The sequence below is a fragment of the Pantherophis guttatus genome, chromosome 14 (assembly GCF_059756535.1).
Source record: "Pantherophis guttatus breed Tessera chromosome 14, ASM5975653v1, whole genome shotgun sequence".
Lineage (NCBI taxonomy): Eukaryota > Metazoa > Chordata > Lepidosauria > Squamata > Colubridae > Pantherophis > Pantherophis guttatus.
In genome coordinates, this window is record NC_142076.1 from 4766925 (window position 1) to 4790167 (window position 23243).

Sequence of the window (23243 nt, forward strand, 5' to 3'; positions counted from 1 at the left end):
GCTCTTCAATAACCAGGAAGGTGGATGGGAACAAGGGAAACTTAACCATATGTTTTGGGCACAAAAACTCCAGATCCAGCTTTGCTTGTTCAGTAACTACTTGGCTTTAGTAAAGTATACCTTTGGCTAAACAAGGACCTGTGAGTCTTTCTTTTTTAACTCAACAAGTTGGGACGGATGACAAAAACAAAGTGTAGAATACAGATAATGTTAGAGCAGAGCAGAGCAGAACAGAACAGATTAGAACAGAACAGAGCTGGAAGGGACCTTGGAGGTCTTCTAATCCAGCCCCTTGTTCAAGCAGGAGAACCTATATCATTTCAGACAAGTGACTGTCCAGTCTCTTCTTAAAAACCTCCAATGATGGAGCGCCCATGATTTCCAAAGGCAAGCTGTTTCACTGGTTAATTGTCCTAGCTGTTAGGGGCAGGGTGAAATGCTCCCAGATCGGACTGGATCACCCGATCCGGTAGTGATCTTGGCCGGTGGTTCGGTGATCCGTTAGCGATGGTGGAACAAAGCTCTGCCCACCTGCCTGGGTGTCATTACTTCCTGGTTTTAACCAAGAAGTAATGTGTTTTTTACCCTCTGCGCATGCGCAGAAGGTCTGCGTGCACACACGTGAGCGAACTGGTAAGGAAGGTAAGAAGATTTCACCCCTGGTTTGGGGGTTTCCTTCCAGAAAGACTTCCTCTGCTGGAATTATGCAAACAACTGGGGAAGATGGAGTTGAATCCGGCACTTAGATCGGATTCGTGCTGGAGACATCTTTTTTTTCCTTCAGTACTCAGATAAATATATTAACTTAGCATCAATTTGCAAGAGTTAGGTTTTCATGTGTATCCCAGCCTTTCCTTGACTTTCTTATATAACACCCTCCTCAGGGGTGGGTTCTAAATTTTTTTACTACCGGTTCTGTGGGCGTGGCTTATTTTGTGGGCATGGCTTGATGATCATGTGACAATTCTTTAGGATTTAGCAGAGGTACTGGTCTACCAGGCTTTTAACTGCTTGCAGAGCTGTACCGCTCTATCCATTTGTTCTTGGAGCATTCCGGTTTACCCATTTGTTTTTTGAGCACATTGGTTTACCACCACACTGCCTTTTAACACTGATCAGCTGTAGGGCGGCCCTTTGAAGCCCCGCAAGAGTTTAAACAGTTTTTTTCCTTCTAGACGATCAGCTGGGACTCGGGAGGCAGCAATAGATTGGGGGTGGGGCCAAATAAAAGGTAAGAAGAATGTGCGGGGGCGGGGGCCCCAGCTTCCAAACAAAGAGAACCGGTTCGGTGACATCATATCGTCACCGCTACCGGCTCGGCCGAATCGGGCTGAATCGGGAGGAACCCACCACTGACCCTCCTCACAAACACACACACACAGAGACTTTTGGGGATGCTGCACAAAAGATGGAAGGAGACTGGGAAAAAAAACCCTTTTAAGTTGTCCACTGGAAAGTTGTCCTCTTGAAATCTGTGATTTGTTGCTTGTAAAACCGTAGTGATTCATTGCAGTTCCACCTCTTGGTTTCATGTCTTATCATGTTTCACTTGACAACAAAAGAACATCCAGCTTTTCCTCTAAAAAATAGACTTCAAAGCCAACAGCTCTTGCACGTGAGCAGCACAAACCCTGGGCAGATATTTAAGGACAATCTGTATGGCATTAATTTCCCTCAATGGAGATTTCTGGGCAGAAGTCATAGCCTTCTCCAGAAGGTGCAAAAAGCACAGAGAAGAGCAACTAGGACGATTAAAGGCCTGGAGACTAAATGACGAATGGTTGCAGGATTTGGGTTTGGCTAATCTAGAGAAAACAAGTAGTGAAAACATGCGGTGGCTCAGTGGCTAAGATGCTGAGCTTGTCAATCAAAAGGTCAGCAGTTCAGTGGTTCGAATCCCTAGTGACGCGTAATGGGGTGAGCTCCCGTTACTTGTCCCAGCTTCTGCCAACCTAGCAGTTTGAAAGCAGGTAAAAAATGCAAGTAGAAAAATAGGGACCACCTTTGGTGGGAAGGGCACAGCATTCCGTGCGCCTTTGGTGTTGAGTCATGCCGGCCACATGACCATGGAGACATCTTCAGACAGCGCTGGCTCCTCGGCTTTGAAACGTAGATGAGCACCTGCCCCCTAGAGTCGGGAATGACTAGCATGAATGTGCGAGGGGAACCTTTACCTTTACCTTTAGGGTGACATGATAGCAGTATTCCAGTATTTGAAGGACAGCCACAAAGAAAAGGGGGTCAACTTATTCTCAAAAGCACCAGAGGGCAGGACAAGGAAGAATGGATGGAAACTAACCAAGGAGAGAACCAACCTAGAATTAAGGAGAAACTTCCTAACAGTGAGAACAATTAATCAATGAAATGGTTTTCCTTCAGAAGTTTCCTTCAGAAATGGTGTTTCATCTCTGGAGGTCTATGGAGATTCTCAGTCATCCAGCTCCTGGTTGTCGTAAAGGTGCTTTTTCAAGAGGCCACTGGACTTTATGGTTTTTCTTCGAAGACGTTTCACTTCTCATCCATCTCATCTCCAGAGTGAAGCAGCTTCTTGGATGAGAAGGGAAACGTCTTCAAAGAAAAACCAGAAAGTCCAGTGGCCTCTTGAAAAAGTTCATCACTGGAGGTTTTTAAGAAGAGACTGGACAGCCACTTGTCTGAAATGGTATTGGGTTTGAGCAGGGGGTTGGACTAGAAGACCTCCAAGGTCCCTTCCAGCTCTCTTCTGAATTGAATTGAATGTTTTTTCTCCAGCCCCCTTTTTCCTTTTATAGATCAGAGATTAATCTTTTACATGATCCCCATTATCAATCTCTGCAGGGCTCTGGTGCTTAAGCATCTAGCTTTTAAGTATCCGAATGTTGATGGTATGAATTTAGGAGAGCTACGGAAATCCGAGCGAATGTGAATGGCTCCTTTGCACTTCACCCTCAAACCAAGTTCCTCTTGGACAGAAGAAAGGGAAAAGGAGAGGAAGAAAGGGAGGGGAAACAAGAGTAGGAGAGAAGGTTAGAAAGGGAGGAAGAGGGGAGGAGTGGGGGAAAGGAAGGGGAAGGAGGGAAGGCAAAGGAGAGGAGCAGTGGTGAAATCCAACAGGTTCTGACAGGTTCTGGAGAACCGGTAGCAGATATTTTGAGTAGTTTGGAGAACTAGCAAATACCACCTTTGGCTGGCCGCAAAGTGGGGTGGGAATGGAGATTTTGCAATATCCTTCCCCCAGGAGTGGGGAGGGAATGGGGATTCTGCAGTATCCTTCCCCCAGGAGTGGGGAGGGAATGAGGATTTTGCAGTATCCTTCCCCCAGGAGTGGGGAGGGAATGGGGATTCTGCAGTATCCTTCCCCCAGGAGTGGGGAGGGAATGAGGATTTTGCAGTATCCTTCCCCCAGGAGTGGGGAGGGAATGGGGATTCTGCAGTATCCTTCCCCCAGGAGTGGGGAGGGAATGAGGATTTTGAAGTATCCTTCCCCCAGGAGTGGGGAGGGAATGAGGATTTTGCAGTATCCTTCCCCTGGAGTGGGGAGGGAATGAGGATTTTGCAGTATCCTTCCCCCAGGAGTGGGGAGGGAATGAGGATTTTGCAGTATCCTTCCCCCAGGAATGGGGAGGGAATGGGGATTTTGCAGTATCCTTCCCCCAGGAGTGGGGAGGGAATGAGGATTTTGCAGTATCCTTCCTCCAGGAGCAGGGAAGGAATGAGGATTTTACAGTATCCTTCCTCTGGAGTGGGGTGGGAATGGGGATTTTGCAGTATCCTTCCCCCAGGAGTGGGGAGGGAATGAGGATTTTGCAGTATCCTTCCCCCAGGAGTGGGGTGGGAATGGGGATTTTGCAGTATCCTTCCCCTGCCACGCCCACCAAACCACACCCACAGAACCGGTAATAAAAAAAATTGCATTTCACCACTGGAGAGGAGGAAAGAAGAAAGTGGAAAAGAATAGAAGAAGGGAGGGAAGGGAAAGAAGGTGAGAAGGAGAGGAAGGGTTTGTTGTGAAATAAGGAAGACATGGAATGGTAGAAGAGCAATCTGAGTATACTTTAAAATTTGAGGAGGAAGACCGAAGAAATATGAAAGTCAAAAGATAATATGTATGATTAATAATGGCTAAGAGATTGTACATTTGGGTATGTTTATAAGAAATAAAAATTAAAAAAGCTTTTAAAACAAACCCAAGTTCCTCTTAAAAGCATTTAGAGCTTGGATCTGGGTTAACCACCGGGATGAGTCAAGCCACAGAGAAGGAGCTGGATTGATCGGAAGCAGATTCTTTTTAATTGCTTCAGTGTTCATGTTTCTCTGCTTTGTTTTTTTTTGTTTGTTTGTTTGTTTGTTTCTCTGCTTTGTCTTTTTATGTCCTCTCTCCTCCTCGGCAATGCTTTGTTGATGCTCTCTTTGGACTTCAGAAAAGAGACAATGGGCAGAATTGAGTGGAAAGGGACAAAGTTTGTTTCCTGATAGAAACTGTCCCAAGCCTAAAATGCTTCCGGTGAGCTCAGCCATGGGGAGATGAAATCAGGAGACAATCTTTGTGTGAGGTTCAGGGAGTTCATTTAAAACAATGAGCACCAGGCCAGTGCAAAGCAAACAACCGAAGCATCAGAAGTCAAGACATGAACCAATGAATGGAAATTAACCAAGGAGAAGAACAATCTAGAACTAAGGAGAAACTTCCTTACAGTGAGGGCAATCAACCAGTGGAACAGGAGTTGCCTTCAGAAGTTGTGGCTGCTCCATCACTGGAGGCTTTTAAAAAGAGACTGGACAACCATTTATCTGAAATGAAATGAAATAGGAACTCCTGCTAATGCAGGGGGTTGGACTAGAACAGGGGTCCCCAATCTTTCAGAACTCAGGGACCACTAAATTCATAATTTTAAATCCCGCGGACCACTAATATGCTCTGCCTAATGACCGGATGGGTGGGCGTGGCTAGGTGGTCATGTGACTGGGTGGGTGTGGCCAACTCAATGTCAGCCAGTTCCAGGCCATGATGCGGTCCCACTGGAAAAAGGCTGTTGTGGTCCAGCAGCAGCCTGTCGAGCTGGCAGTGGAGTCGGACAGCGATGAGGCTAAGGAAGAACATCGGCCAGTCCTGGAGGCTGGGGAAGGCCCGGTTGAGGGCTCTGTGTCGGAGGCAGAGATGGGGCCAGGGCCATCGGGGAGTGATATGTGGACTTCTGAGCCTCCAGAGGCTGACAGTAGAGAGGCAGAGGAATAGGAGGAACCTGTTCTAAGTGCACGTATGAGAAGAGCTGCCAGAAGGCAAGAGCAGATAAAGCAGAGAGGATGACCAAGAGATGATTGGCCCCTCCCATAAGGCTTAAAAGACCAACAACAGCTCTTGGCCTCTTTGCTGGAAAACAACGTTGAGAGAATTGCTTTTTGTTTCACTGTATTCATTTCTTGTTGGCGTCTTCTGCTTCTGAACTTTTGCCAAGAAAAGCCTTTGGCAGTTTGTCTAATTATCTCAAGGTCGGTGATAAACTGAGGAATGGTGTTTTGAAGAATTTGCTTTAATTTAGTTTGGACTAAGCTGAGAATGAGTTAATTCTCAGCTGTTCTAATAAAGTCTGTTTGTTTTCAAACTGTTTGTATTTAATACTAACTACTTGGGCCTGGGTCACAACAAAGGCCCTCTGGCTCTTCGCCAACAGCAGTGCTTCCCTCCAGCCTTTGCCCAAAGACCTGCACCAGGAGGCTGAAGCAGACCCCAAGTCGGAATTTCTACCCCCCTCTAACCTACACAAAAAGACCCCGAAGGGGGAGACTCTCTGCAGCAACACAAACGTTCATTGCATGTATCCGCCCCAGGGGCCGTAGTTTGAGGACCCCTGATTTAGTGCAATATAAAAAATGCAAATAATTTTTCTGTGGACCACTAAAATTTTCTCATGGACCACCAGTGGTCCACAGAGCACCAGTTGGTGACTGCTGGACTAGAAGACCTTCAAAATCCCTTCCACTCTGTTATTCCATGAATCAACTACAGGAAACCAAAGAATTCTTCAAAGGAAATACTCACCCAAGTTCTTTTGCTGCCCTTTCCAAGCATCCAGTACAAGAAACAGCAGGAAAAAAAAATTGGGAGCAGCTAGCCACAGTCACAGGAAAGGGAAAGAGACAAAAATTTCAGAGGTTTGTTTGTCAGAGGTAGACTTCGCTCACTGGCATTTTCTGCTGAACTTCCATCCTAGCGGCCCAGTTGGAGTCACTGATCTAGTGACTCCAACTCTCTTAGACCCATGAACCTATGGCACGCGTGTCAGAAGTGGCACACAGAGCCATTTCTCCGGGCATGCAAGCCATCTCCCATTGCTCTTCTGGGTTCTGGTGCACCGGCCAGCCGGTCTTCACACATGTAGGAGTGCCGGAAACCGGAACAGCAGTTACCGGATGTGCATGCGCCTGCTAGGAAGATGAACTTCTGGTTTCCAGTGCCCGCGTGTGCAGTTGCCAGCTGGTCTTCGCTTGTGCATGCGTGGCAGAAACCGGAAGACCAGGTGGCCGGTGCACATACTTGTGCCGGAAACTGAAAGATCATCTTCCCAGCACACGGTGCCAAAAAGGTTTGCCAACACTGTCTCAGACCATAATCTCTTAATGGTCTTGCTTCCCTGAGGAATGATGGAGATCACAGTCAATGGATTGAGAAGGGGAAGGGCAGTTGGTCAAAGTTAAAAGCAGCAAAGTTTTGGCGCTGAACACAACAATCCCTCGAGTTGTTTCCTAAATCTGATAACTCAGTTATCTGATAACCCGCTTAGTAGCAAGAAGGACCAAGGGTCAACCCTGCATAGCCAAGTAGGCCTGGTACATGCTCTGCTCTCTTGGGTATCTACAGGAAACAAATGACAACATGTTCGTGGTGACATCAGCATGCAAATGGCATAAATTATGGCTCTGTATCAGATGTTAGAACACAGAATAATAAACTTGGAAGGGACCTTGGAGGTCTTCTAATCCAACCACCCTATACCATTCTAGACAAGTGGCTGTCCAGTCTCTTCTTGAAAACTTCCAGTGATGAAGCTCCCACAACTTCTGAAGGCAACTTCTGTTCCATTGGTTGATTGTTCTCACTGTCAGAAAATTCCTCCTTATTTCCAGGTTGAATCTCTCCTTGATCAGTTTCCATCCATTATTCCTTGTCTGGCCTTCTGGTGCTTTGGAAAATAGCTTGACCCTCTCCTCTCTGTGGCAGCCCCTCAAATATTGGAAGACTGGTATCCTGTCTCCCCCGGTCCTTCTCTTCACTAGACTAGCCATGCCCAGTTCCTGCAACCGTTCTTCGTATGTTTTAGCCTCCAGTCCCCTAATCTTCCTGGTTGCTCTTCTCTGCACTCTTTCTACAGTCTCAACATCTTTTTTTATAGTGTGGTGACCAGTGAGGTTTGCTTAGGATGGAACCAGCAGCCATTCTGGTGCAAAAAATAAATAAATAAAGATCCATTGTTAAAAAAACCCCAAAAACCATAATCAGAGCAATGTGTGAACACAAGCACAGATTCAAAATTGCAAGCTTTGGTTCTTTGTCCAACGCTTCTGCTCAAAAGTATTTTCGGTTGAACACTGTGGGTTTTCTCTTCCTCTGCCTCCGGCCAACCTCCTTTCTACAATGGATGATAAAACTCCGATTCTTGCTTGGAGCTATTCCATGGCCGCAGAGTTATGAAACAAGACCATGTCTTCTGCTGGGTCTATTAAACAATGTGGAATGTTTTTTGATCGTAGCAGATGTCATGAGTGTAAGCTTTGGACCTGGATTTAATTTAAAAAATATCCCTCTCAAACCGACAGCAATTAAAAACAGGAGAGAGAAGAACAGGCTGGGCCCTTCATCTTCATACAAAGCGGAGCAATGACAATAATTTCCCAACAGATGATTCCCGACTGGGGAACTGAGTGTGTTTTCCATGTGCATATGCTTGTGTCATTATGCAAAAGTTTCCATGTTAGAGAATGGCCTGCATCAGGGGTGGGTTCTACTTACCTTTACTACCAGTTTGCAACGGGATCGCGCTTCTGCGCTTGCGCAGATCGCCGATGATGACATCCGGGGCAGTGGGCGGGGTCTCCCGCTGGTTTTACTTCCGGTTCTTGCAAACCGGTTCGAACTGGGGGCAACCCACCACTGGCCTGCAGGCAACTCAATGAAATCCCTCCTCTTGGGCCTTAAATTCTTAGGACAAATGACACCTTAATGTTTGCTAATTGGCTTTACCCAATTAGAGATGGCTTCCATCCCTTTTGTTCTTTTACATATATCCTAGTAAATTGTCTGGGGTTGAATTTGGCTTCTTACAAAAGCACTCCTACTGTCGGTCAACCCATTTTTGCCTACTGTAGGACAAGCAGTTGTAAGGTGAGATTATCTCTCTTAGTTGTTGTTGTTGTTTTTTCTTGATAGCAAAACTTGCTTTACTTTCCTGAAGGTACAAGGAACGTTTGAATTTTTTCATTATTTTGCTCTCAGCTTTTCGTGGACGTGCTTCACTACTCCTGGGAGACTTGGTGGCTTTCATTTAGTCTTGTGCCAGGTGTTGCGACCTAGGCCCAAGTTGTTATTACCAGACACAATCAGTCCTAAACAAACATATTTTATTAGAACAGCTGAGAATTACTTCATTCTCAACTTAGTCCAAAAAAATTCCAAAACAAATTCTTCATAAACAGTCCTTCAGCCTTATCACAAACCTTTGTCTTCTTTGGCACCCTGCCAAAGGCTTTTCTTGGCAAAGCCCCACGAAGTTCAGAAACCAGAGACGCCGACAAGAAACAAATGTAGCAACGTTGCTTTCCTACAAAGAGCCCAAGAACCGTTGCTGCTCTTTTAAGCCTTATGGGAAGGGCCAATCATCTCCTGGCCTTACTCCCGAGTCGTCTTTTTTGCTTTAGCTGCTCTTGCCTTCTGGCAGCTCTGCGCATGTGCGCACTAGGAACAGGCTCCTCCTGTTCCTCTGCCTCTCTGCTGTCCGCCTCTGGAGGCTCCAGAGTCCGCACATCGCTCCCAGATGGCCCTGGCCCCATCTCTGCCTCTGACGCAGAGCCCTCATCCGAGCCTTCCCCTGACTCCAAGACTGGCCCATTGTTCTCCCCAGCCTCCTCACTGTCCAACTCTGTTGCCAGCTCCGCAGGCTGCTGGTGGACCAAAACACCAGGTAGCCAGTATGTTTTGAAGGTGGTGGTAGGTATACGGGAAATATTGCAAACATATGGGATGGGATGGGATGGGATGGGATGGGATGGGATGGGATGGGATGGGATGGGATGGGATGGGATGGGTCGGGACGGGATGGGACGGGACAGAACAAAACATTGGAGTGGAGTGGAGTGGAGAGAGGAAAAAGAGAAGAGAAGAGAAGGGAAGGGAAGGGAAGGGAAGGGAAGGGAAAGGAAGGGAAGGGAAGGGAAGGGAAGGGAAGGGAAGGGAAGGGAAGGGAAGGGAAGGGAAGGGAAGAAGAGAATTCTTTATTGGCCAAATGTGATTAGACAGAAGAAATTTGTCTCTGGTGCATAAGCTCTCACAAAATAATATAATCATAAGATACCAATAGGAAAGATAATGACGACGACAATGATGATGACAATAATAATAATAATAATAATAATAATAATAATAATAATAATAATAATAATAATAATGCCCTACTACATGGATAAACATCCTTAGACCTAAGGCAGTGCTGTGGGAAGTAGGAGTTCAGCTGAGTGATAGCATGAGGGGACAAATGGCACTCTCACAAAATGAGTCTTGCACACAGTCACAAATGTCTACCATCGGAGATATAGCCAGGCATAGGTGTATCCATAATATGCAGTGGTGTTTGAATGGGAGTCAAGGTGGTGACCATGACTAGGCAGTCAACGTGACTTTTTGATCCTTCCTTCCAGAAGGCAAAGAGTTAAAATCAATCCTACCATCTCTGTTAATCTTCTCCCAAATTCTCTCTAGTAGGCCAGTTTACATTTGCCTTTTTAAGTGGCCAGATAGGTCCCTTAAATCAAACTATTGGTCTGTAGCCAATCATCTGTTTTAGGTTGGAAGAACACCAGGAGAGCATATGGGAGGCCTGTGACATCATCTCTGTATAGATAATGCTACAGATCAGAGTTTTTCTGTATGCTGGGTTTCAAGTTTAGCCTTAACACAGCTTCCCTGTTTTACTAATGGTCAGCTCCATTAATAAAATCATTTTTTAAAAAAATGTCAGCGAACCCATGTCCTGCTAATACTGAGGTTGGGGTAATCATGTCTTGAGGGATATTTTGGGATGTTAAAGGCTGTGAAGGTGATGGGAAGCATGTACAGCATCTGTTCTGCGCAGGTTGCCCAAAAACTGAACTGGAAATAAATCCAGGCTCTCCGTCTCTCTTCACATTTGCACTTCTTTTTCACACCACCAACACGTAGGCCCTTAGTTTAGATGGCTTCCAGGCATAAAGAAGAATGTATTCTACAAGAAGAGTCCTTCACTCCTGCTCACAACAGAATCCCTTATGCTGCCAGGCTTGAAATTTTGGGCTTAGACAACTTAGAACTACGCTGCCTTCAGTCTGACCTAAGCGGAGTACACAAAATTATCTGCCACAGCATCCTACCTGTCAATGACTTCTTCAGCTTCAACTGCAATAATACACGAGCAAACAATAGATACAAACTCATATCTAGATATAAACTAGATATATACTTATATAAGATATGAAGTTATATCTAGATATAAACTAAATATACAACTCAAGCTCCAAACTCGATTGCAGAAAATACGACTTCAGCAACAGCGAGGTCAATGCCTGGAATGCACTACCCGACTCTGTGGTTACTTCCCCAAACCCCCAAAACTTTAACCTTAGACTGTCTACTGTTGACCTCACCCAGGGGTGGGTTCTACTTACCTTTACTACCGGTTCGCAATGGGATCGCGCCACTAATAACACCACTTTTTTGTGGAGTTTCAAGATAATCCTATTCCACTGCTGGAATGGCCTGGGAATAGCCCAGATCTTAACTCAATTGAAAATCTATGGAGCTGACTAAAGAAACTGATTAGTCAGAAGCGACCCAGCAATAAAACCCAGTTAATAGAAGCAACCCTTCAATCTTGGTTTCACATGATAATAGCTGCAGAACTAAAAGACTTGGTTCACTCCATGGGAAGACGTTGTAAGACCGTCATTCATGCTAAAGGTTCCCCAACTAAGGATTTACTGACATGGTGATAATTTTTGTATATCTCGTTTTTTCTACGTGTTTCACTTTTCTTCTTTATACTGTAACTGCTATTCTAATAGCAAATTCTTCACAAAAGTTATTGCATTACATTCTTGATTAAATTATCTTTCCATTGATATATAATTTTATGGTACTACTCAAAAAAAAAAAGTGGTGTTATTAGCTAGTTTTAGAAAATACACTTTTCCCAAAAGGTTTCCACAATTTTGGCCACTACTGTACTCATTAGTATAGCATACTCATCAGAGACATTTAAGGTATATCTCCATTCACCAACTTGCTAAACTTGGTTAGTTTCAACCTTGGGTAGGCTTTTCATGCTAACTCATCACTTTGAAAAGTTTAGGGTTCAGTCTTGTGAAAGAAAGAAATAGAGCAACACTGGTTCTAATCAGGTAAAAATCAGAGGAATTATTGGTAGCTTATCTCACAGACAGCAGCTCAACCTGGGCTGTATAAAACTCAGGAAAAACATAGAATAATGGAGTTGGAAGGGACCTTGGAGGTCTTCTAGTCCAACCCCCTGCTCAACACTATACCATTTCAGACAAGTGGCTGTCCAGTATCTTTTTGAAAGCCTTCAGTGATAGAGCACCTACAACTTCTGAAGGCAAGTTATTCCATTGGTTGATTGCTGTTACTGTTAGGAAATTTCTCCATAGTTCTAGGTTTCTTCTCTCCTTGGTTAGTTTCCATCCATTGTTTCTTGTCTTGCTTTCTGATGCTTTGGAAAATAAGTTGAGCCACTGATCTTTGTAGGAGTTCCTCAAATATTGGAACAGTACTATCATGTACCCCCTTCTTTTCACTAGACTAGAGAAACCCAATTCCTGAAACCATTCTTCATAAGTTTTAGCCTCCAGCCCCCTAATCATTTTGGTTGCTCTTCTCTGCACTCTTTCCAAAGTCTCAACATTTTTTTTTTGATGTGGAGACTCTGGAAAGTCTCTTGAGAAGAGCCAGTAGTGTGCGGCAGCAGCCAAAAAAGCCAACACAATCATAAGTTGCATTAACAGAGGGATGCAATCAAGATCAAGTGAGGTATTCATACCATTGTATAAAGCCTTAGTAAGACCATACTTAAAATACTGCATCCAGTTTTGGTCACCACACTATAAAAAAGATGTTGAGACTGTAGAAAAAGTGCAGAGAAGAGCAACCAGGATGATTAAGGGAGTGAAGGCTAAAACATACAAAGAACAGTTGCAGGAACTGGGCATGGCTAGTCTAGTGAAGAGAAAGACCAAGGGAGATATGATAGCAGTCTTCCAATATTTGAGGGGCTGCCTCAGAGAGGAGGGGGTAAAGCTATTTTCCAAAGCACCCAAAGGCCAGACAAGGAATAAGGAATGGAAACTGAACAAGAAGAGATTCAACCTGGAAATAAGGAGAAATTTTCTGACAATGAGAACAATTAACCAATGGAACAGAAGTTGCCTTCAGAAGTTGTGGGAGCTTCATCACTGGAGCTTTCAAGAAGAGACTGGACTGCCATTTGTCAGAAATGGTGTAGGGTCTCCTGCTTGGGGGGTTTGGACTAGATGACCTACAAGGTCCCTTCCAACTCTGTTAATCCGTGTCTGTAGGACTCCACTTGCACGAACATAAGACAAGAGGACGCAGGATGCAGCTTCTGAGATTCTGTACTTTACTCCTAAACTTTGCATGAAAATACATTACAAGTATTGTGTAATACTTATATTGTAAGTACAAATAACCCATCTGCACCATCTTTCCTTCCCTGATTGGGCCCCTGTTATGCACGGCTTGACAAATGTATTGGGCAAACCAAGAAAACGACTTGTCAGCAGTGAAACATGTTGCGTGAACTTGGCTTCAGAGTGTAGGGAATCTGGGTCAAAGGAAAAAAGGGATAGAAAAAAAAACCCAAATTGGCCTATTGTCAAATTTAACCTTGACTGAAGATTTAGCCCGAGACTCCCCTGATTCTAAGTTATCTGCCCTCAGTGATCTCAGTCCCATGAAGATTAGATAGGACTCTGAAAGGCTGTTTCTACTTCATCTGGATTGTTTCGTTTCTTGCAGAATATAAATTTGTGTGTTAATGCACTCCGAAGGTATAGAGTTGGAAAGAGAGAGAGAAAGAAAAAAAACGAACAAAAGCAAAAGGCAAAATGTAAATGCTTCAGCTAAAATAATAATTTCCACCAAATCTCCAGAGAGTTGGGGAAAAAACCCCTCAGCAGAAACATTAGAATGGCTGCATTTCCTGGTAATTTATCCATTTATCTTTACAGTAGCTATCAAGGAGAGTTTTAAAAACCCTGAGATACCACGAATCAGACAAGAAGATTTGGGTCTCTGCCTGAAATATTCTCTTGATTTCCTAAGGAGAGTGAAGTAGCCAATTGTGGTTTACTCTTTTTTTTTTTTTTTTATTGCAAAAGTTTTACAATTACATTTTCACCCCTTTTTTCACCCCCCCACCTCCCTCCCCAAACTTCCCGTCCTCCCTAACCCTCCCTAACCCTCCCCCCCCAGACTTCCCTATTATGTACTCATAACTAATAACACTGATATATATACCTGAACCCATCCCTCCCCCTACATAATTTTCCCTCTTTGTCTCTTTATATTAAAATATTTCTAATACATTGTTTTCAAATAAAAGCTATTTGATACTTTCTAATTTGGTATTTGTTCTGAACATATTCTATCCACCTTTTCCATTCCCATTCATAAGTCTCTTGTGAACAATCTTTTAAATATGCTGAAATCTTCGCCATCTCTGCAAAACTGGCCATCTTCGAAGTCCATTCCTCGATAGTAGGCAAAGCTTCATTCTTCCAATATTTACCTATCAACAATCTTGCTGCTGTTATCATATACAATATTAATTTTGTTTCATCCCGTGTAAAACCCTTAACTATGCCCAATAAAAACAATTGTGGAGAGAATTGAATTTTTTTCTTCAAAACATTCTGCATGACCCACCATATTTTTATCCAAAAAGCCTTAACTTTCCTACAGGTCCACCAAACATGATAATACGTAGCATCCAAACATTCACATCTCCAACATTTTGGCTGAACATTAGGGTACATACATGACAACTTTTTAGGATCTAAATGCCATCTATAAAACATTTTATAAAAATTTTCCCTCAGATTCTGCGACTGTGTAAATTTAACATTCTGAACCCAAATTTTTTCCCATGTTTCCAACATCACTGGTTCTTCAAAATTTTGTGCCCACTTAATCATGCAATCTTTAACTAATTCCGTTTCTGAATCCCTTTCTAGCAAAACATTATAAAGCCTTTTAATATGCATTGGACCTTTCTCTCTTATATGTCTAACCAATTCTTCCTCATGCAACATAATACCAGTTTTTTGGTCCTCTTTCCATCTCAATTGTAATTGATTATATTGTAACCAGGTTAAATTAATCCCTTCATCCAACAGTGTCTGCAATGTCTTCAGCTGCCATCTGCCCGCATCTGTAAAAAGAACCTCTTTGTATAAAAACCCCCCGAGTGACATTATATTTGTATTCCACAAGGTATGACCAAGATCCAGCCATAGCGGTATTTTATAATCCCATTTGAGTCGGTGCTTCTTCCAAACTCTCATCAAAGAGTCTCTAAGTATATGACTTTTAAATACTTTATCAACTTTGTCATCATAAAATAGGTAAGCATGCCATCCAAATTCAAGATCAAAACTTTCTGCATTCAATATTCCAGCCTTTTTACCCCCAAACCAATCACTTGTTAAAGTTAAAGCTGCTGCATCATAATATAACTGTAGGTTTGGAAGTTTAAGGCCTCCTCTTTCTGGAACATCTTGCATAATTTTCAATTTCACTCTCGGCTTTTTCTCGTTCCAGACGAACTTATTAAGTCCAGTTTGCCAAACTTTCAGTTGTTTATCACTTTTAAGCACCGGAATCATTTGAAACAAAAACAGAAATCTTGGCAAAATGTTCATCTTAACTGCTGCTATTCTTCCAAGTAAAGACAGTTGCAGCTTTTTCCAAGTCTCCATGTCTTTCTGAACCTCTCGCCACAACACCTCATAGTTATTTTGAAACAATTTCATGTTTGATTCTGCAACCTGAACTCCAAGATATTTTACCTTAGGTACAATTTCAAAACCTGCCCTCCTTTCAAGCTCATGTTTACGATCTTGTGTCATATTTTTGACTATCATTTTAGTCTTTTTTGAATTCAGTCTAAAACCTGAAACTCTACCATAGTCTTGTATAATGTCATTCATCAGGATTGTTGATTCCATTGGTTGTGATAGGGTAACCACCAGATCATCTGCAAATGCCTTTATTCTATAATCCTCGTGGTTTACTCTTATCAAGCTTCTGTTTGACTGTTTTTCTGACTGTCAGGGCTTTTAAGGAGCGTAATAAAACACATTGAGGGAGGAGGATGAAAAGAAATCCTCTACAGATATGACAAAAAATATAGGTATCCTTCAACTTTTCTCCAAAGAATCCCAATTTGCTGTCAACTAAGTTGGGGACACAACTAAATGGCACCCAATCTTCTGGATTCCACCGTTCACAGCAGAGGTGGGTTTCGGCAAGTTCTGACCAGTTCTGGAGAACCAGTAGCAGAAATTTTGAGTAGTTTGGAGAACCGGTAGTAAAAATTCGGACTGGCCCCGCCCCCATCTATTCTCTGCCTCCCAAGTCCCAGCTGATTGGGAGGAAATGGGGATTTTACTGTATACTTCCCCTGCCACGCCCTACCAAGCCACCTCCACCAAGCCACCCCCACAGAACCGGTAGTAAAAATATTTGAAACCCAGCACTGGTGTTGACTTCTGACTCATAGGACAAATGTGCTGCAAATTTGTGGGCATACAGACGCAGCCAAAAGTACAGTATTGATACCCCTCCAATATTAATTATATAAATATAATTAATTATATACATACACAAAAACATATACATATGCACATGCACACACACACACATCTATATACATATACATACCGTATTTTTCGGCGTATAAGACGCACCTTTTTCCCTCCTAAAAGGGGTGAAAATTTAGGTGCATCTTATACACCGAATGTAGCCCCACCCACCTACTGGCCCCCACCCTTTGGCCTCTGCCTCCCAGCAGTTTACCTCCTTGAAGCAAACAGCAAGAAAAAGCAGCTCCTTTTAGCTTCAGCACAGCCTAATTAGCACGAGTTGATTGAATCTGCCTCCCGGCTCACAGCTGTTTTGCTCTCAGCTGTTTTGCGCAGGGCTCTGCTGCTTGCTGCAAGGAGGTAAATTGCTGGAGCAATTTACTGGAGATTTTTTTTTCCTTGTGCTAATCAAGCTATGCTGAAAACGAAAATGAAAGTAAAGCAGGCTGTTTGCTGCAATGAGGCAAAATTGCTGGGCGGCAGATTTCTTTTTCTTGTTTTCCTCACCAAAAAAGGTAGGTGCATTTTATAGTCTGGTGCATTTTATACTCCGAAAAATACGGTATATAATACATTTAACCATCATCATCATCCTAGCCATTGTCTATCCACTGCAGGATGAAGACCTCTTCCGCATGTTTCCAACCCCGTACAGTTCTGAGCTTTCCTTTGCCAATTGGGCTCATCATGCTTGCTGATGTCGTCAATCCATCTTGTTCTAGGTCTCTTTCATGGACACTTTTTATCAAGTGGGATCCAAGCAGGGGTGTCTTTCACTTACCTTTACCACTGGTACACCGTTGCACACACACGCTCGCTTTGCTTACATGTGCGCTGTCCACGCATGCGCCCAGTCTCAAACACCTGCCTAAATAGCACAACTTGGAGCCGGGGCAGGTGGGTGGGCCCATCCGCAATCACCGCTACCAGTTTGCCTAAACCGGCTGAATACCACCTCTGGATCCAAATATATTGGATATAATTATATATATATAATTATATATATATAATTGATATGATATCACTGTTCCAATATTTGAAGAGCTGCTACAAAGACGAGGGAGTCAAACTATTTTCCAAAGCACCTGATAAGAAGCAGTGGATGGAAACTAATCAGGGAGAGAAACTAAAGAGACATTTCCTTACAGTGAGAGCAGTCAACCAGTGGAACAGAAGTTGCCTTCAGAAGTTGTGGCTGCTCCATCACTGCAGGCTTTCAAAACGAGACTGGGCAACCATTTGTCGGGCCTCCTGCTCAAGCGGGGGGTTGGACTAGAAGACCTCTGAGGTCCTTTCCAACTCTATTATTCTATGTTCTATAAAATAAAATTAAAATATTATTTTAATAATAATAATAACTTTATTGTCTTTGTACGTGTATACACAGTGTATACATACGTGTATACAACGAAATTCACTTAACACCCAAAGACCAGATCCAACACACATAACAATTCCCAAACACACCCCCACCCACCATAATTCCCCGACCCTAAACCACCCAAACATCCACACAACAGACCAAGTAATGCTGTCCAACAGTTCACCAATGGTTCATGGTTGAGTGCAATGATAGCTCTGGGATAAAAACTATTCATTTCTTTAAAAAATATTTTTTATTGGATTTTAAACAATAATAGAAAGACAATACAAAGACAAACAAAATCCCACCACCTACATACCCACACCACATTTTACATACATATTTTAGTCATCTTCAGGATATATATTATATTACTTTGTAAATTAGTAAATAAGTGATATGTTCTTGGTTCAAGTGTTTTAAATTAAAAATAGTCTTGCATCTTCTCTTTATTCATTTCCTATTTTTAATTTTTCACCCTATTTTCTGTCATCTAGATTCGTACTGATTTTCCTTTCCAGCCATTGATACCATCGGTGCCACACAAGATAGTATTCACTTTCTTCCTTATCCTGGAGTTCCAGCGTCAATCTATCCATTTCGGCACATTCTGTTATCTTTGAGATTATTTTATCTTTGGTTGGGAGTTGATCTGATTTCCAATTTTGGGCGAACAGTAATCGTGCTGCTGTCAGATAAGATATTTTGTCTTTTTTGTTGTGTTGTGTTGTTATCATTCCAAATAAAAAGAATTCTGGAGTGTTTTCTACTTGTTGATTTATTATTTCCTCAATAGTTTCCTTTATGTCTTGCCAATATTGTTGGGCCTTTGTACATTTCCACCAAGCATGGTAATATGTCCCCTTTTTTGTTTTACACTTCCAACAGTGTATATTTTGGCGAGTCTGGCTGGTGCTAAGTGCCATCTGTAAAACATTTTTATAAGGTTTTCTTTATAGGATGTGGCTCTTGTCATTTTAATATTTTGTTTCCACAATTTCTCCCAGTTTGCCAATTGAATGTTGTGCCCTATGTCCCTAGCCCACCTTATCATGTTTTCTTTTACTGTTTCTTCTAGTAATTTATATCTAAGAAGATAGTTATATATTTTGGTTATCATCTTTTGTTCTGGCCCTTGTAAAATCTTGTCCAATTCATTCAAATTATTCGAGATTCCATATTGTTTTTTGTCTGCTATGTGTCTTGAGTGTATTTCGGTATAGGGCCATCAATCGATGTTTATGCCAGAATTTTGGAGTTGCTGTCTTGAGATGAGTTCACCTTCCTGATTTAATTGGGATAAAAACTATTCAGAAAATGTGTGGTCTGAGTTTTAAATTGTCCTGTATCTTCTGCCAGAAGGCAACAGTCCAAAAAGATTGTAAGCAGGATGGGAGGAGTCTCTGAGAATGTTATGCAACTTCCTCAAACAGCGAGATTCGAAGATGTCATCCAGGGTTGGTAGCTGGAGCCCGATGATATTCTGGGCACTTTTAATGATTCTCTGTAGAGCTTTTTTGTCCGCTACAGAGCTGCTCCCATACCATGCAAGAATGCCGTATGTCAGGACACTCTCAATGGTGCTGCGATAGTAGGACAGAAGTAGATGCTTCTGTCCTACTTTTATTTTATTTTATTTTATTATTTATTATTTATTTATTATTATTTACCAGACTATGTTAAGTCACACATCACAAGTACAGTATCTGTGAACCAGTGGTGGGTTTCAAATTTTTTTACTACCGGTTCTGTGGGTGTGGCTTGGTAGGCGTGGCAGGGGAAGGATACTGTAAAATCTCCATTCCCACCCAATCCAGGGAAGGTTACTGCAAAATCCCCATTTCCTCCCAATCAGCTGGGACTTGGGAGGCAAAGAATAGAGGGGGGGGTAGTCAGAATTTTTACTACCGGTTCTCCAAACTACTCAAAATTTCCAGAACTGGTCAGAACCTGCTGAAACCCACCTCTGGTCAACACTTCTTCAAACATCATCTCATTTTGCTCTGCTTTGTCAAAATATAGGACTGCAGATCAGAGTCTCTGTCACATATTTTGAGGGTGGTTTGGGGGTGGTTTTCCAAGAATGAGCATGAAAATTAGCAGCCTTTTCAGCTAGTTTATTCCAAGGAGTTCTTGCATTTAATACCTCCTCTTCTGTTCTCTATACCAGAGGCCCCTAACTTTTTGGGCACCAGGGACCGCTTCCGTGGAGAGAGACTTTTCTGTGGACCGGACGGTGTGTGGTTTCGCATGCTGCCTGCATCCCACAGAGGGGGCTTCTCTTGTTTGCCTGGCCCGGTTTCTGGCATGCCAGTCCACGGCCCAGGAGTTGGGGACCCCTGATCTATATAACCTTTGAAAGTTGGATGATATTGTCTCCATGTAAACGCAAAACTAAAAATGTATCCACTTTGCTTTCTCGTTGCTGAACACAAATTGATATCTTTGCTCGAATTGCCTAAACCAATTACTGCATCAACCCACATAATGGGCAGGAGGAATAACCTTGAGTAAGAAGAAACACACAACCACGACAATGGCCAGATAAAAGGCATCTGAGGCTAGCCACATCCTGGCATTAGAGAGGGGGGAAATCAATACATCCTTCCTTCTGAGAGGCTACAATCACATTGGATGAACTTTCTTTGCCTTGGCACTCAGGCAAATTACATTACTGCAGTTTCTCAGTTCTCAAGACCTCACCGTCTTGTTTCTCCTTGAAGCATCTACCAGTTTTGGGGCTAGGTCAGGACGTTATTCCCCAAACAGCTCGTGATACTGCCATTCCTGTGGGGATGGGGGGGGGCTGGATCATTATTAACCTCTTCCTGTTTTCCTACATATCGTGCAACAACCAGTGGTGGGATTCAGCCGGTTCTGTCCGGATCATGCGAACTGGTAGCTGCCCACCCGCCTGGATGTAATGCGCGACTACTGCGCATGTGCAGAAGGCCGTGCGCATGCGCAGCGCTCACATTTGCAAACCAGTAGGGAATGTAAGTGAATCCCACCTCTGCTGCAACTCCTTAGTTTATAACTCTAGCTCAGCCGAAGAGGTTGTAGAAAAAATGCTTTTAAAAGTTAAAAAAAAAAAGTTGGCCATGCCCACCCACTCACATTACCCCCCCCCACCAAGCCACACCCATAGAACCAGTAGTAACAAATTTTACATTTCACCACTGGTACACATGCGCGCAAACAGGGATGCATGTGTGGACATGCATGGACATGCGCACACATGTGCATGCACAGACATGTGTGCATGCACAGCAGAGATATGAAGACCAGCTGGCCGGCAGGGCATCCCAACGCTGGCAGTGCAGTAAGTAGTAAGACCTTTTTCTTTCGTGAGCTTCTGTTTCGTCGTTTGCAGGGAAACAGAAGCTCATGAAAGAAACGCCACGGAGATCTGACCTGGGGCGATGGCGCGTGTGCCAGCAGAGAGGTCTCTGCGTGCCACTTCTGGCATGCGTGTCATAGGTTCGCCATCATGGCCCTATAACATTCCAGACAAGTGACTGTCCAATCCCTTTTTGAAGAGATGCTCTTGATGATGGAGCATCTACATTTCATGAATGCAAAGCCATTCCATTGGCTGATTGCTCAGTTTCGGCTTGGGGCAGGGAGACTGGGGCTAGTTTTAAGATTTTTTTCTCCCCCATTTCTCTTTTAGGGGAAATATTCTATCCTGCCTTTTTTAATATTCCCCCAAATATTTCATTCTCTAGGAGGATGGGTGGGTTGCCCCCGGTTCAGACCGGTTCCCAAGAACTGGTAGTAAAACCGGCGCGAGGCTCCACCCACTGCCCCGGATGTCGTCATCGGCGATCTGCGCATGCGCAGAAGCGAGGCACGTGCACAAGCAAAGCACTCACACGCGCGATCCCATTGCGAACCGGTAGTAAAGATAAGTAGAACCCACCCCTGGTGCTGACTTTCTACAAATGCCATGCTGTTCAGGTGTTCTTCGCATGAGCTATACCACCTAGACTCTTTCTTGCCCCTCAACCCAAGCTGCAACCAGCTTCTAAGTACTGTTCTAATGACATAAATGTGCATCTAGCCTCTGTAGGGTTTGCTTTCAGCATGCAGATCTTTTGTTCTGATCTAGCTCAGTTGCTGGCGGCTGCCCATTCTGAGTTTCTATGTAGACAAGACGAAAGCAGATTGAAAAGAATCAGAAAGAAAATGTTCCATTTTTTACATGAAGTGCTTTCAAGGTTGGGGTCTCACAGCCTCGGGGACATCTTTAGGCCCTTCCTTCAGGGATGGGATGTCTGCAGAGGGCACAAAGTGAAGCTGGAAGCTGGATACGGTGCAGTCAACCCTCTCCCTTCTTTTCATCTGTTTCAAATAAAGCACACACGCTAAAAGGTGGGGCTTTAATTGCCCAGGTGCAACCATCGTCTGTTTTAACTCCTTCCTGCAGTTTTTCCTGCATCCATTGCAAGTCTCCCCCCCTCAATATAAAGGAACTGACCCTTCCCTGTGGTTTTTCCAGAGCAAAGCAGAAGGGAAAACTGGCTTCTCCCACAAGGAATGGAAGGCCGAGCTTCTCATGCTAACATAAGTGAAGGCTTCAGATCAGTGGTGAAATCCAAATTTTTTTACTACTGGTTCTTTGGGTGTGGCTTGGTGGGCGTGGCAGGGGAAGGATAGTGCAAAATCTCCATTCCTACCCCACTCCAGGGGGAAGGATATTGCAAAATCTCCATTCCGACCCCACTCTGGGGCTAGCCAGAGGTGGTATTTGCTGGTTCTCTGAACTGCTTAAAATTTCTGCTACTGATTCTCCAGAACCTGTCAGAACCTGCTGGATTTCACCCCTGCTTCAGATGGGATTTCAGCAAAGCAATAAGTGTCAACCCTGAAGCTGACCTGACCAAGGCCATTTGGATGCTTCAGTGTTACCACATTGGAGCCGAGGGATCAGGAGGGGAGAATAGACATAGCTGGGGTTTTGTAGCCAAAACAAAATATGTTTTCCTGGGAACCAAGGACATTCCCACAGGTGGTTGGAGAGGGGAGGAGTGAAGTTACCAGGCAACCGGACGGCCCTTGATTGGACCATGTGAGTGATTGTTTGGAGAAGGAAGAAAACATTTACTTTTAATTAGGTGAAAACTGCAGGAACCTTCAGAGTCGGTTTTTACCCGCCTGTGCCAATATGATACATCCAATAAAGCTGTTCTTTGAGGAATCTACCTGCCTCGGAGTTCTGTTCGTTATGGGTGTATTACTTGGAACCCTGACAGTAAGTGGCCTGAGAGCTGAGGTTTTTGTATCAAGTCTGCCACTGTTGATATAAAACCCCTTTCTCTTTTTCCCCTTGGAAAAGGCCTGGGCAAATCATTAATAAACTTACATCTTGAATACTGTCTTCAAGCTGATGGCAGAAATGGTTTGGTTTACCATCGTTTTCTTTCCCTATATAACCTTAACAGATGTTTTTTGAACCTGCCATTTGTGTGTGTGTGTGCGTGTGTGTGTGTGCGCGCGTGCGTGTGTGTGTGTGTGTGTGTGTGTAACTTTAGAGCCAGAGCCACCACTTAGGTTTCGTAAGTCCAGGGTTTTGCTTCCCTCCCCCCATGGTTTCTGTCTTTTTTCCTAGGAATTAATGAACGGGATGATTTCCCATTAAGTAAGCCAAAACCCCTTTTAAAGGCAAATCAATAAAAAGTGATGAGTTGTTGGGGAAATATGGAAAAACCAGGCGGTTTGAATTAAGATTTTGGCAAAAGCCCTAATGGCTTGTAAGTAA